This window comes from Alligator mississippiensis, chromosome 1 (assembly GCF_030867095.1).
Source record: "Alligator mississippiensis isolate rAllMis1 chromosome 1, rAllMis1, whole genome shotgun sequence".
Taxonomy (NCBI): domain Eukaryota; kingdom Metazoa; phylum Chordata; order Crocodylia; family Alligatoridae; genus Alligator; species Alligator mississippiensis.
In genome coordinates this window covers 444301562-444316479 of record NC_081824.1, presented here as the reverse complement: position 1 = coordinate 444316479, position 14918 = coordinate 444301562, and the positions used below count along the sequence as shown (strand labels likewise).

At 40.5% G+C, this 14918-nt stretch overlaps 1 protein-coding gene across 5 annotated transcripts in view; it reads left to right on the top strand.

Annotated features, from left to right (window-relative positions):
• CNTN5 (contactin 5) overlaps window positions 1-14918 on the top strand; it is a 1172720-nt gene that overhangs the window by 307545 nt on the left and 850257 nt on the right. For all 5 annotated transcript variants that reach the window (XM_059721130.1, XM_059721133.1, XM_059721132.1 and 2 more), the window contains one exon: window positions 12325-12456. The gene's annotated coding sequence lies outside the window, so the exon portion shown is untranslated. The remainder of the gene's footprint in view (window positions 1-12324; window positions 12457-14918) is intronic.

The following is a 14918-nucleotide window of genomic DNA, read 5'->3' as shown; positions in this document are numbered from 1 at the left end:
GGCAGCAGCATAGCTTCTGCTCATTGCGGTGCTGGGGCGCATGGAGCATCCCACAGGAGCACGGGGGGGCTCTCCAGCATGCTTGGCAGCAAACCTGGAAGTGGACTGGTCGACTTCTGGGTCTGCCAGGGAGCGCACTGCCCCCCCCCCCCGGCTCAGTGATCGACCGCAGGACCCAGACCCAGGAGGCACCAGTCGCCGAGCTTGGGGGGAACACAGGGGAACTCCCTGCACACTCCCTGGTGGACCAGGAAGTGAACCAGAAGTGCTTCTGGTCCATTTCTGGGTCTGTTGCTGAATGCGCTGGGGAACCCCCAGTGCTTCTGTGGGATGCCACATCTGCCCCAGCACTGCAGCATTCAGAGCCCCTGCTACCTAGAAGTATGTAGAAAAAATCATTTAAAGCTGTATCTACATCTGAATCGCCAAATCTGTCCAAATCTCTCCGAATCAATTTGGAGGGTTCCAAATTGATTTGGAGAGATTAAAGGATCCTGATTCAATTCAGATTTAGAGATTCAGCCACTGAATTGGCTGAATCTCCTTTGAATCGAGTCAGGGACTGAAGCTTTGCACAGCCTTAATTTCTATGCTAGAATGCAAATAATAAATAAACATGTTGACCAGCAATGGGCCCAGGACACCTCTGTGGGACTTCACTCAAAGCCTCCTGCCATTCCGATATGGACCAATTAATAATTACCCTTTGCTTGTGGCCATTGAACCAGTTATCTATCTAATGTACAGTAGTTTTATGTAGCCAACATTTTTCCAATTTATTTATGAGAAGGTCATACAGGATCTTATCAAAAGCCTTGCTGAAGTTCAGTTACGCTCTATCCATAGCATTCCCTTCATCAACTGAAATAGTTACTTTCTCAAGGAAGAAGATCAAGTTTGTTTGACATGATTTATTTTTCTTAAGTCCATGCTGGCTACTTATGTTCAACCTTTCCTCCTTTAGATGCCTTCTAGTGGAGGTTAACCACTCTTTAGCTCCCAAGGTCCTCCTTTCTTAAAGAGGGGCACTATGTTGGTCCTTGTTTAGTCCTCTGGTACCTGGCTCATTTCCCCTGACTTCATGAAGATCATTGCCAAGTGCTCTGAGGTCTCCTCTGCCAGTTCCTTCAGTACCATGAGATGAAGTTCACCCAGCCATGATGCCTTGAATTCATTCAGACCCAGCAAAATCTCTCTGACCATCTCTTTTGTTATCTCTTCCCTCAGCTTGACCCCTTATCCAGACAATCCTTATTAGGTGTCTGGTTCCAGCTTAATTTTTTTTGTGGCGACTGAGACAAAGTAACTGTTGAATAGATCAGTTTCTTTGCATCTTCTGTTAGGCTTGTTAACTGAAGAACCACAGCTTCCTTTATCCTTTTTTTCTGGCCAACATACTTATAGAACCCCTTGGTTGTTGTCCTTAACCTCCTTTGCCAGGTGCAGCTCATTCTTTATCTTTACTTTCCTGATTTTGTTCCTGCATTTTCTTACTATTGCCAAGTATGGTTCCTTGGTGACCTGCCCAGGTTTCCATGTCTGTATGCTTTCCTTATTCATTTGAGGCTTTTTAGAAGCTCCCATTGCAGCCACATTGGTCTCTTGCCATGTGCTTCCATTTTTTGGAACAGTTTCTTGTTGGGCTTCCAATACTGTGCCCTTTCAAAGCTCCCAGCCATCCTGGGTGCCTTTATCCTTCAATCTATCTTCCCATGGTGTCATGTCTATTAATCCCTTGAGTCAGATGAAATCCATCTTTTTTAAATTGAACGTCCTAATTTTGCTGACTTCATCCCTGTCTCAGGATCTGGAATATGTCATATCATGATCCCATCCTCTCAAGTTATCCATCACCTTCTCATCCTCTACCAGTTCTTCTCTATTGGTCAAGAGAAGTTTCAATATTAATGGTATGTACTCACTGACTAGAGCAACTCTAAATCAAGTGGCATTCAGCTAATGTTATTTATTTGCTACAATATTTTTTTGCTAGTTGGGATAGCTAAATTTGTGATTTCCGAGTATTTAATCTCTGTTCTCAAATGCACAAAATATTGGTTTGTGTTTCTCTTCAATGAGTTTGGCCATTATCATCTCTAACTTATTCCTACTTCTGACAAATAGTCCCTGTTCTCTTTCTTTCAAAATGTGTCAGCTGGTCTAGCTAGAATAACAGGAAAAAAAATTAAGCACTAGGACCAGGAGCCTATCAGCTTAGAAGGAAGATACTAGTTAAAACAGCAGCTCTCTTTTAAAAAGGGATGCAACCTGAATTTTGAGTGAGTGACTTGCTGGTGCCATTCCTTTCTCATAATGAATCTACTGTGGCTGTTTTGCTGTTTTTAATGTGCTTCAACTTGTTGTACATAAAAATGTTATAAATATTGATGTTAATTGTTAAATGTAATATACGACTCTGTATTAGCATCCTGGATACTCAAGAGATAATTTTCATCTTTGAAAATGTCAGCCTACCATAAGAGGCTTTGAAAAATAAAATTGAAATTTCTAGGAAGACATTTATTTGGATTGAAGATCATTTTATATTGAATGCTAAAATGCAAAAGCAGTTTTAGAATACAAGGGAAATTGTATATAAAATAATAATATTACCAATGAAAGTAATTAAGGTGCATAACAACATCAGTCATCAAAATGGTTCCTCAAATAGCCTGGGAACAAGCTACTTCAGAAACTGCCTACAACTCAGTTGTGCTTATTTGGGATGCCTGTGCTATACCTAGAACTGAATTGTTAAGTGAGGGCTACAGGATATTTTTGATGTTAGGCCCCTTTGCTTTGGAATTGATGGCTCCTTGAGCTCAATGTTTAGTGTCATGGTGCAAGATCCATCTATTTACTCTTGCTTCATCTTAGAGCTTGTAGCCACAAATATTTATTTAGGGGTGGGCTAAAGATTTGGGTATGGATTGTCTGTTATTGTTGTGGATATATCTATAAATTATATAAAATCATGGAATCTTAGAAAAGATTGGAAGAGATCTTGGGAGTAACCTACTCCAGCCTGGATCATTCCTATTTAAGTAATCCTTTGGAAGTATTTGTCTATCTAGTCTCAAAACTACACAAGCAGCCTTTTTTCCACAATTACCAGGCACAGTGCCTAAAAGCATCAAAAACTTGCCCCAAGTAAAGCAGGGGGACAAGGGCACTGTCAGTGTCTGGCCATTGCAAATACAGGAAGTAGGTTGTTAAAATATACTTGAGAGATCCAGGAAAGATGACCATGGCCCTACTACAGAAAAAAAAGCAACTCCCCTCCCACCACAGTTCATGCCAATTTGACCATGGAGTAAAAATTCCTTCCTGATTCCAAATGTAGTGGTTACCCTGAGGAGGGTACCTCTAGCTAGAAATCTCAAGGGTATTTGAAGATGGGGGAGGATGAAAAAAACCTGACATCTGTAGCAACAGGTAATGAAAAAATTCCTCCTGGCCCCATGTGGTAACCAGCAAAACTCACCTGGGGAAACCAGACACCTTCATTCTGCCCTGAAACCTTGGGATAGCAAACACAACTCCATGCATCATACACTATACCTGGAGAACAAGAATCCCACTTCTTTCATTCCATTCCCTCCATAAACTTTTTCCTTGCTCTTTAAGTTTGTTTTATAACTGGCTTTGGAGCTCTACTTCAGGTAACGTGATAGAAGTAAGCATTATACATACTGTAAGCATTTTGCATTTCTAAATAAAAAAATCTCAGTACTATTTAATTTGTAAATATCAATATACTAATATTAGAAGCATTATTATGGCAGTTGTCATCAAGATGATATAGTTTGCAAGGTCTTTAAACTCAACTTGACAGATGTTAATGTGGCAGAATCAATTTGAAATGTCCCATCCAATCAATTCCAAAATGTCAGGGAATATTCTAGGTGTCAGTGACAAGGACCTTATCAGAAAAAAACAATCCAAAGTGGGAAGCAAGGAGCACACTGAGCCACCTCTAATTCAGCCATCGCTGTAAATTTCTAGAGATCAAAAAGTGGACTGATGATGAAAAACTGACACATTCCAGCATAACAGTATGTCCTTGTTATAGATAACAGAGCTTGAAATGCTGACACCATGAATGAGAGGAAGAAATAAAGGAGGCAAAGAAGAATGTGGGATACCCAGATCCCCTGTTCTGAAGGGGGAGTAGAGGGGGAGGGAAAGCAATTATTCCTTGAATGGAGTAGAGAAAGGAGGCTGTTGGATAGTATAGAACAAGGGTTTTCAACTGGGGATATGTGAGAAGGCCCTAAGGGGTATGCACAGGCAGGCGAGGACAGAGCACCACCACACTCCATGCCACGCAGGCGCCACACTCCCAGCTGGATGCAGGGAGTGGGGGAAGCTTGCACGTAGTAGCTGCCACTGCTCTGTGTTCGGCTGTGCGCAACCCTCCTCTCCGCTCCGTGTCCAGCCACTGAGGGTACACTGATCCAGAAAAGTTGAAAACCCCTGGTATAGAAGAATCCATGTCACATCCTATGGAAGGATTCTTGGTACAGTGAGCACAATATACGAAACCAATAGCATGTGACCATCTATTGTATAATCCTCCAATTTTTATTTATTTATTTTTAACTCTGTATATGAGCAGAGGTTAACCCTTTGAAACACATTCAGTATTCTTGCCTATAACACCTGGTTCTATGTAGAGGGAACAGTGCAAGTGAAAGGAAAGTTTGCTTCTTGTTTTGTATTTGATCAAAATCATTTAGTGAGAGAAAGTTGTTCCTTAGGAGTTGGTATTGGTTCAAGACTCAAGAAAGAAGGGATTCCCTGCATGCTGTTTGTGGTTGCATTTATTCCAAGGCTGGTGAATATGTACACTAATGTAGGTACACCTACAATATGCCTGAATCATAGAAAATTAGGGTTGGAAGGGACCTCAGGAGGTGATCTAGTCTACTCCCTTCTCAAAGCAGGACTGCCCCTAACTAGATCATCCCAGCCAAGGCTTTGTCTAACCAGGGCTTAAAAACCTCTGAGGATAGAGATTCCACAACCTATCTAGGTACCTAGTTCCAGTGCTTTATTACTCTCCTAGGTTTTCCTAATAACTAACCTAAACTTCCCTTGCTGCAACTTGAGAACATTGCTCCTTGTTCTGTTATTTGCTACCACTGAGAACAGTCCAGCTCCATCCTCTTTGGGACCACCCTTCAAGAAACTGATGGCTGCTATTGAATCCTCTCTCAGTCTTGTCTTCTCCAGAATAAATAAGCTCAGTTCTCTCAGCCTGTCCTTGGAAGTCATGTGCCTCAGTCCTCTAAACATTTTTGTTCTCCTCTGCTGAACTCTCTCCAATTGGTCGACATCCTTTCTGTAGTGGGGGGCCCAAAACTGGACATAGTACTCTTGTATTGGCATACAAGTGCCAAATAAGGGGAATAATCACTTGCCTTGATCTTCTGGCAATGCTCCTCCTAACGCAGCCCAGTACACGGTTAGCCTTCTTCGCAACAAGGGCACACTATTGACTCATATCAAACTTATTGTCCACTGTAACCCCCCAGTTCCTTTTCTGCAGAGCTGCTGCTTAGCCAGTTGGTCTGAAGTCTCTAGCAGTGCATGGGATTCTTTCATCCTAAGTGGATGAGGCTTTCTTCAGACAGCTAGCAGAATTTTCCCAACCACAGGCCCTGGTTCTCATGGGAGACTTCAGTCACCCTAACATCTTCTGGGAGGGCAATACAGCAGTGCACAGGCAATCCAGGAAGTTTTTGGAGAGGGTTGGGGACAACCTCCTGGTGCAAGTGTTGGAGAGACCGACGAGGAGCCATGCTCTTCTTGATCTGATGCTCACAAACAGGAAAGAATGGGTGAGGAATGTAGTAGTGGATGGCAACTTGGGCAACAGGGACCACAAGATGTTTGAGTTCAGAACCCTGAGGAAAGCAAGCCAACCTGCCTCCCCCCGGCCCCTCCCCAAATGTCTCTCGTGGTAAGAATTGCCAGGGTTCAAAAAAAAAAAAGAAAGAAAAAAATACTTCTACAGTATTGGATTCTCCATCTTCATATTACCACTTGGGGATGTTTGTGTATGTGTGTACTTTCCAGGAAGTTTATTTATAAGATGTGAATGTCTTTTGTATTTGTCCTTCAATTGCTCTAATCTTTGGGTCTCATCCTTTGGCAGTTTGTTCTATCACAATTGGAGCTCAGGATTAGCTAAACTGATATTTTAACAAAGGACGTTATGGCATTTAAAGCATTCTAAGCAGTGTCTTGCTTCCCTATTCCTCACTCATAACTGAAGAGAAGGATTGTATTCTATTGATCATCCTTAAACCCCCATGAGACTATTCCTAATACTTATACTGTGCATGCTATCTAATTTAATCCATCTGTATTTAATGTGCTCATCACTATGGCATCTAGTGTCAATTCAATGTTCAATTTACTGTTCTTTCCAGATCCTTGATGGGCAATAGCTCTGAATAGAATAACAAAGGCAAGGTAGTTACTGTTTAAAATTTCAATTCTTGTCATTCTGCAGTGACTGTATGGCTACAGTCAGCATCCTCCTTTCTGATTATAAGAACATGATGTTGTTAAGCTTTGTTATTTGGCTTTTTGACAGTAATAGGTGCTGTGAATTCTTCAGTTCTTCTTTCTATGTTATGTCTTGCCTTTGTAGGTACTTACTAAATGATTGTATTATGGATAGAAAATAATTCTGCTGTTTTGCTTGTGGTTTTAATAGGTATGCAGTGATCTGGACCTATGGGAAATTTGGGACACTGTCCCGCCACCCCTTACCCCAGGCTCTCCCAAGTCATCAGCACTGGTGCCAACAGAGGCCAAGGTAAAGTGATATGGTGCACCAAGCAGGCGGGCAGCAGGAGTGCCTTCCCACCTACCTGCCTGGCACACAATGCCACTTCACCTCCTCACCAGACTGTCCCCTGTGCTCCTGCAGTTCCCCCCCAACACAGTGCATGCACCCCTCAGCTGGTATGGAGCCATCCAGTACCCTCTTGGCTCCTGGCTGCAGTGCCTGGAAGGAGGCACAGACTGGTGCACAGAGGGCATGAGGGTATATGTAGACCCAGGCCCACAGCACCCCCTCAGCCAGCATAGCACAGCTCCACTGTTCCCCATACACCCATCTTGCAAGAGCAGCACATGCAAGCTTCTGGTGTAGCAGCCACTACAGCCAAACAGCCTTTTGCTGCTGCTGCCACCAGTTGCCCCATCCCAGCCAGGGCCATAGTCCCAGGGTGGAGGCCAGAGCTTGGAGCCACCCCCACAAACAGAGGTTCCTGCCAGCAGCTGGGCGGTAGGTGGGGGAGGGGAAGTGAACCCCATTCCCCTCAGGGCAGGGCTCCAAGCTGTCCCCCCGCCCTCCCCGCCAGGACATCACACACACACACATACACACACACACACACACACAAGCAGCCCACACTCACAACAGTTTTCTCCAGAATGCCACATGTGTGCAAGAACCCTGGGGCCCTTTTAGCACTTTTGAAACTTAGGGTGCTATTTGGTATTTCATGTTCAATGCCTAAAAAACATAAATGTCCCAAACATTTTCAAAACATTGATTGCAGCCATTAGGTTCCTCAGTTTTCCTGTCTACAAAATAGGAACACCAACATTTGCTTCTCTCGCAGGGATTTTTGAGACCAAATTCACTAATGTTTGTGCAGAGCTTTTGGGGCCTCAGATGGAATGTGCCATAAAAGTTTATAACATTATTATGAAGCAGCACACTCTGGAAAGATTTCAAATAGAATCGATCAGTGCCAACACAGCTGAACCATCATTTAGCCTCAGTTCGTTAGGCTATGGCTATTCTCCAGGCCTCCTGGTAAACAGGATTCATATTCAGCATCCATTGAATACTTATCCACATTGCTTGGTACCTGATGAATCCAAAAATATGAATTACTCACATCCCTAGCTTTCCTCTTGGAAAGTGACACACATCTATGGAAACTCATCTGTGTCTTAAAAAGAAAATACATTATATTAATTTTACTTGAAAACCAATAGTTTACCTCCATTAAGTGGAATCCAAGGAAACAGATGTAACAGGAGTTGAGCTCAGAGGAGTTCATCACAAGATGATTACTAGCTTTGGCAACCAGAAATAATACCGTGCCAGTTTTCAGAAGGTGTTATTTTACTGACAGCAACAGCTGTGGAGGTGCCAATAGTAGCAGCACCCGTAGGAGGAAGGTGCAGCAGCACGCCCCTTTCACAGAGTGTGAAGATCCAGAGGGAATGAAGTCTTAATAGCAGCTTTAGCCAACTTTTTCTTTCCTGATTGCCTTCACCCTCCCTACCTTTTTTGTGTTAGAGTGAGTCTTGCTTCATGACAGTAGGCTTTGGGGAGGTGAAATTCTGACAAGACACAAGGTGCACAGAAAAATGTGATACTAATCTCAGTAACAAGGTTACATTTGTTTGGTTATGATTTAGAGGAACAAAATCTCAGTCCAGACCATGCTGTGTTATTCTCTTTACTAACCACAGGCTGCCTTGCTGACCCCAGAGAAGCAGACAACAGAAACCGGAAAACACATCTGCATTTATCTGTGAAAGGAATCTAAACTTCCATCCATGCTTTTTATTTATTATTAAATCAAATATAATTCATTATAATTTATTCCTAAATGTTAATATTATAGCATTTGACTCCACCAGTACAGTGGAAATTAGCTCCCACTGCAGAAATTGGCCCTACCAAGCTCTTCCTCTGAACTCTGCCAACCTTTTGTATAAGCTTTCCTGAGCTACTAATGTACCATGTTAGTTATGGAAAAGGCTCATCTAATACTTCACTGCCATTAGACTCTGTCACTAGCTTGCTGGGTGACTTTAGATATGGCACTTTGCCACTGTGCATATCTGTTTTACCTCTAAAGGGAGGATAATGATACTTACATCCCTTGTAAAGTACTTTGTGATAATCTGCTGAGAAACGCTAGGTACGACCTATTAATGGGGCATTTAGGGAAGTGCTCTTCAACCATGTACCACAAGTCATCAGCTAGTACTAAATGAAGGGGTTTGAACCCTTTGTCCCTCTCATTAGTGAGGAAGAGATGCCATGTTGTCAGTATCCAATCTCAAAGGCGATACCTACATGATGCCATGCTTGAGACAGCTCACTAACTCTACATATGCTTGCTCTTGAATGGGAAGGGGTATACATGCATTAACACCATGCTGTTTTCAGGCTCATTCACTCTGCTGCAAAGCAGAGTTTATTAGCCTGGATGCAGATCTGCACTAACATAGAGAACTTGCTTCCCTTTCCAGAGCTTTTGTGTGCAGAACAAACACTGGGTATCTCTGAGGTGCTGCTTTGTGCTATGCCAGCTCCAGCACACAATATTGTGAGTTCACAGCTAGTTCAGGTACTTCAGCATTATCTAGGGCTGAGTAGACATACTCTATGTTAGCTAGGTTACATCACCTGACCTATGAACTATCAGTTTTCTCCATGGCTCTATGTTCTACAGAGGAAACATTTCAACAACTAGAGGATTTCCTTGAATTAACTATTCTGGTACTCACTGTGTTCATATTAATATTCAAATCGATCATAATTACTCTCTGATTGGTTTTCCAATCCTCTACTGTATATAACACCCACACAGCACAACACCCCAGGGAGCCTTGGCACTGAGTTCACGTCCTTGTAGGCTGAGGAATCTGACACATCCCGAACTTTCAGTAGCATTTAATTAATTTGTTGCCTGCAAGTTCTACTCTGCAGTTTTTCAGTTCCTGATTAAGATAGCTATCCTAAAGGAAGAAATTGCTTAAAACCAACCAACTCCACTTTTTATCTTAATTTCACTGAACATCTGGTTAAAATATTTTAAGCAAGTGTAATGCATAGGAAAGTGTGTGTTATGAATTGTCCTCTTTGTCTGATGAACCAAGTTTAACCTTTTTTTTACAGTACCCAGCTAGTAAACCTGGTAATCAGCTGCTAAAATGTAGAGACTGTCAGCCTTGGGATTCCCCAGTTTGGTCTCTACTGTGTTGGCCAAGATAGCTATCACACAAGTAGATCACCTGTTCAAACTTAACCAAGATTGTTTCACCAAAGATGATTTCTTGCTAGCAATTTGGCTTCTGTGAAATGAATTTGATAGTAGCAGTCCAATTCTTAGTCAACATGTGTTTACATCACAAGTAACTTAGCATAACCAGTTCTTGTTCTCCTTCTGAAAGTATTAAAAGACACCAAAGGACTCATCCTTTGATTCTGAACAAGTCACTTAGGGCCACTTGTTCACAGGTTGCCACAGATTACAAAGGCCTCAGAAAGCTTATGGAATAAGATGTGTAGTGCTCCCCAGGCCAGTTGTGACCATAGGCAGGGCTAGTTGCTATGCTAATGCTGAATCTCCATTTTCAGCTTCCCTTTAGGGCACCTCTGAGAGGTGTCACAGAGCACCTTCAAGTCTGTCATACTCGATGTATCTGTGGTCCCACCTTGGCTAGACTTTCCTGAAAATCAGTCCTGCTTAAGAAGGTTCCAGCCAAATGCTTCAAATCGGTAGCTAAATTTTAAAATAATGCACCTTAACCTTTGTGATAAGAAAAAAAAAGTGTTCTACATGTAAAATGGTAGAAAAATACTTATCAAAATTACGTTATGCCATAGTTATTTTTGTGCCTAACATAATTTATTATATAGTAAGTAAAATTAAACTTCAGCAGTGCTGAACTGAGCGTAGGAACTCATGAAGTTGGTGAGTCAGTTCCCTTTAGTCACACCCAAATCACTTAGGGCCTTATGGGTAACTAGTAAGACTTGGAAACCAGTGGACAGCTAGTTGAAAATACAGAGCAGGTGTCATATGCTCCCTGTGAGATGCCCTGTTCTGTGAGTGAAATTCTGTATTCAGCACTAGCTTTGGTCTCACAGTAGTTTTAAGGTGTAGTGATGTAAAGACAGTGCCACAATTCAATCTTGAAGTACCAAAAAGCCTGATACAAGCAAAATACACATTCCAAAGAAAAGGTCACAGCCTTCTGACCAGATACAGCTGGTAAAAGTGGTCTTGTGGCAAGATAGATAGGAAATAGCTGATTTGAAAATACCAGGCTTAGGAGCTGGCTCACTAAACCATTTTTTGATAATATCAAAATTTGGGCAGTTATGCAGAAGGCCTCTTAGGACAGGATTAAATGGAAGTTAGATGAGAGTTTTGAATTTGGTTTAATGAATGTTGGGCTTAAGTATCTAAAATAAAAATAGGGTATTATAGCCCCCTTACAAGTACTGCTCTCAGATAAAGCGGGTTCTAGGACAAATGGCAGGGATTGGAGAGGTCCCTGTGCAAGACTGTTGATCAAAACAACACTTTTTAAAAAAGTATCTAGAAATGGAGCTCTTGTTATGTAGATGAACTATGTAATACTGGCATATTGTTGCATTTTTTTGTTTATACAATAAACTATGCCCAGAGACAGGGGCCCAACATGGACTCTGACAAAGCATTGATACTTTGTTGGTCAATGAGTTAGCAAAACTGCTTAGAGTCACAGGTGTATTTGATCTGAGTGTGTACTTTTTTAAATGCGGGTAATTAACGACTGAAACAATTTACTAAGGGTTGTGGTTTGTCAATACTGGTAATTTTAAAATCAACAGTAGATATCTTTCTAAAAGAGATTATGTAGCTTAAATAAGAAATAGTTCAAGAAAATCCCATGTCCTTAGTTTTACAGGTCAGACTAGGTGATTACAAAGATCCCTTCTGGCCTTAAAATCTATGAATCCCAAACCAGGCATTTGCAACCAAAATAAGAGGCTACTGTTGTAATTGTGCATTTCTTAAAAGTGGTTATAAATAAAAGAATATTGCTGTCTTATAAAAAGAAATGAGATTACAGTCCTAGCAAAAATACACCCCAAAGGCCAATATAATTATTTCCAAATAAAAGAAATTAGTATTCATTCATTGTTTCTTTGGATTCAGTGGCTTGAGGCTAGTAGTACAAACCCATTTCTTTCAAGTCCTACCTCCACACCCATTAAGTGACCATTAAAAAGAGGCAGAAATACTTCTATTTCTTTTTCCATTTAAAGGGATTTCTTTCTCATTTCCACAAAACAAAGCACTTTCACAAAGCATACCCAAAACAAGAAATGTATCTTGGCTTTAGATCAGTGGCCAATACAAATATCTTTCATAACACACCAGAAAAAAACATAACAGAAAATCCAACAAGTATACTGACAGTCTCTACATTGCAAGGGGGGTTAAATGATGGGAAGTGGCATATATAAGATAAAAATATAGTGTTCTTTTTTCTGTTCAACAGATTTCCTGAAAAGACTCTAATATTTCCACTCAGCACCTTGCTTTCATCGGTTTTCACACATACAAGGACTATTTTGTTGAGACCATTTCCATTTTGGAGGGAACCATCCATACAGCTGACAGCAGAACTAAGGTACAGTTGGATATTTAGTTCAATTTGGTTTTTGTATGTGCTAACCACTGAACCTAAGTAGCTATGTGTTAACAAAACTAAAGCCAGAGAGAGAATATTGCTGTGTGAAGGTTGATTGAGTCATACAGTAATTAGAATGTTTGCCTGAAAAAATTGGTGAGTACTCCGAAAAGGGGAGTATCCATTAAAAAAGTCCTAGCAACTTCTTTGGGAATCCTGATATGTATCCATAGTCAATTTGGTCTAATTGGTCTAAATTACATACTACTTTATTAGAAATTATATTTTTAATTACTGTTGCAGACTCTTACCTCATTTCACTGAACATCTTGTTCTTCAAATTGAGTTGCTAGGTTATGTTAAATAGCAACCAGTTATTAAAATGCTGTCACTAAAGACTGTTAGTTGTGGGCCTAAAACACAATATCTAGAATGGCCTTCATTCTTCTCAAAAGACTGAATCTGGCTGAATGTAGTTCTTTGCTGTAAAAATTTGTAGCTGTAAAGTTTCAGTTCAGATATCAGCTTAGCAGGGAGGTCTTCATGTCAATGCCTAGAAACTTGATTCCAATGGTTAATTGCCACTTGCATGTATTTGTATATGGTAGTATAAGAGTGATGGTGTAGCTGTGATGATCCAGAAATTGTGTTAGAGACAACAATTTCTAAGGGCAGTATCTTTTATTGGATCAATTGTATAGTTGGGATAGAGTTAGACATCATTTAAAACAACCCATTATTGAAACAATTACTATTGCAAACTCGAATTAAGTTCAAGTGATGTTTTATAAGTGTTCAAATAAGGTCAATATGCCATGTTAATGAAACAAATGACTTGTGCTGTGCTTGCTGAGAACCTAATACAATGCAGACCTGTACAGTACAACAACAACTTTTGGATCCAGTGCTTATTATCTAGATGGATGATGGATATTATTAGTTTTATTGCAGAATTATTAGCAGACTGAATTGGATGAAGGACTAAATGTCTACAGTTACCCGCTAACTGTTGTGCTTCATCATTTAGCGGCTGAATGAGTTATGTTCATGTAGTTCAAAACACCTTTAATTAATTTTTGAGAGGCGCCTTTATATTAACCTATTAATAAACCAGCGTTCTAGGCTAGGGATAAAGAGCTTGTTAAAGTGTAACATGTGCCTGTGCAAACAGGTTTGGAAGTGCATAGTTCATTGCTGGAATGTCAGCTGTTTTACCTGCCTACCTAACTAATTGAGAATCATATTAGAAAATAGAAAGCTATTGAAATAAATGAGACAGTGCACTCCAAAAAGACATAACTGAATTAGAACTGATGAACCCAACAAGTATATTCACAGTGTCACTTTAAATACAACACACTTTCATTCATTTTCTTGCACCTGATCTGCCACTGAATTTATTAAAGCTTTCAGCTGAAAGATTGGCAGTTTACCTTAATGAGACATCTGTGTATTTGCCCCAATAGAGGAGTGGATTTATTGAAGGATAATACATATATACAAAAAAGAGGACAAGCCTGAGGTTATGAAAAGTACATAATTGTACCTACTTGGTTCAGCCTCATTCCCCCACCGAAAAAGAGGTTTTATAGTTGGAGAACTGCCAATATCACTGCATTCCCATACATTACACCAATGGCAGGATTTCCAAGAGTCAGTACAAAAAAAATCTCTCTTCTTCTGAATATTAGTGTACAGCTGGTGGGAGAGGTTTAATAGCATCAATACAAAAAAAAAAAAAGAAATCGTTGTTCACAAATATTACTGTGCAGCATTTTAAATTCATTGTTTTGGGATTGGGTTACAGATGAGATCTAAAACACAGGCATTTCTAATCATCTCTTTACATTCAGGAGTCTTTGCATCGAGAATGCGATTTCTGCCATTAAACAGATAAAATCATTCATGGGGATTACATCTAAAACTGACCTCCTTCAGACTTAGCTATCTGGGTGTTTAGATTGTCAGCCTCAACTTCAAGTTTGCATCATTTTACATTTCCTTATGTTAATACCAGGCAATGGAGTTCAATTCTTTTCTGATACCTTATACACTATGATTTAATTCTTGGTGCTTTCTCATGATGGAGTTTTAGCCACAGATCTCTCCCTCAGCACCTGAAAATAAATTTCACATTTGCCACTTACAGAAGTGTTTACATGGTTTTTAATTATTGAAACAAAAAGCATATTTCTTCTGATTCCACTCACATAAAGGAAGATTATACCTTGGCAGACTTTTCAGGCCACAACTGCAGCTGTGTTTGGTACAGGTCAATAACAGGCTTATAAAAAGACCTTTTAGTTACCCCTGTTTCTCAATCACTGCACTTACCTCATTCCTACTTGTGAAGTACAGGAAACTCAAGCCTGCACTATTTTATGTCTCCTGCCTTTGCCCCACTACTGTCTTCTCACTCAGGGTTACTGCTGCACAATGCATTAATGTTTTTGCTATATAGC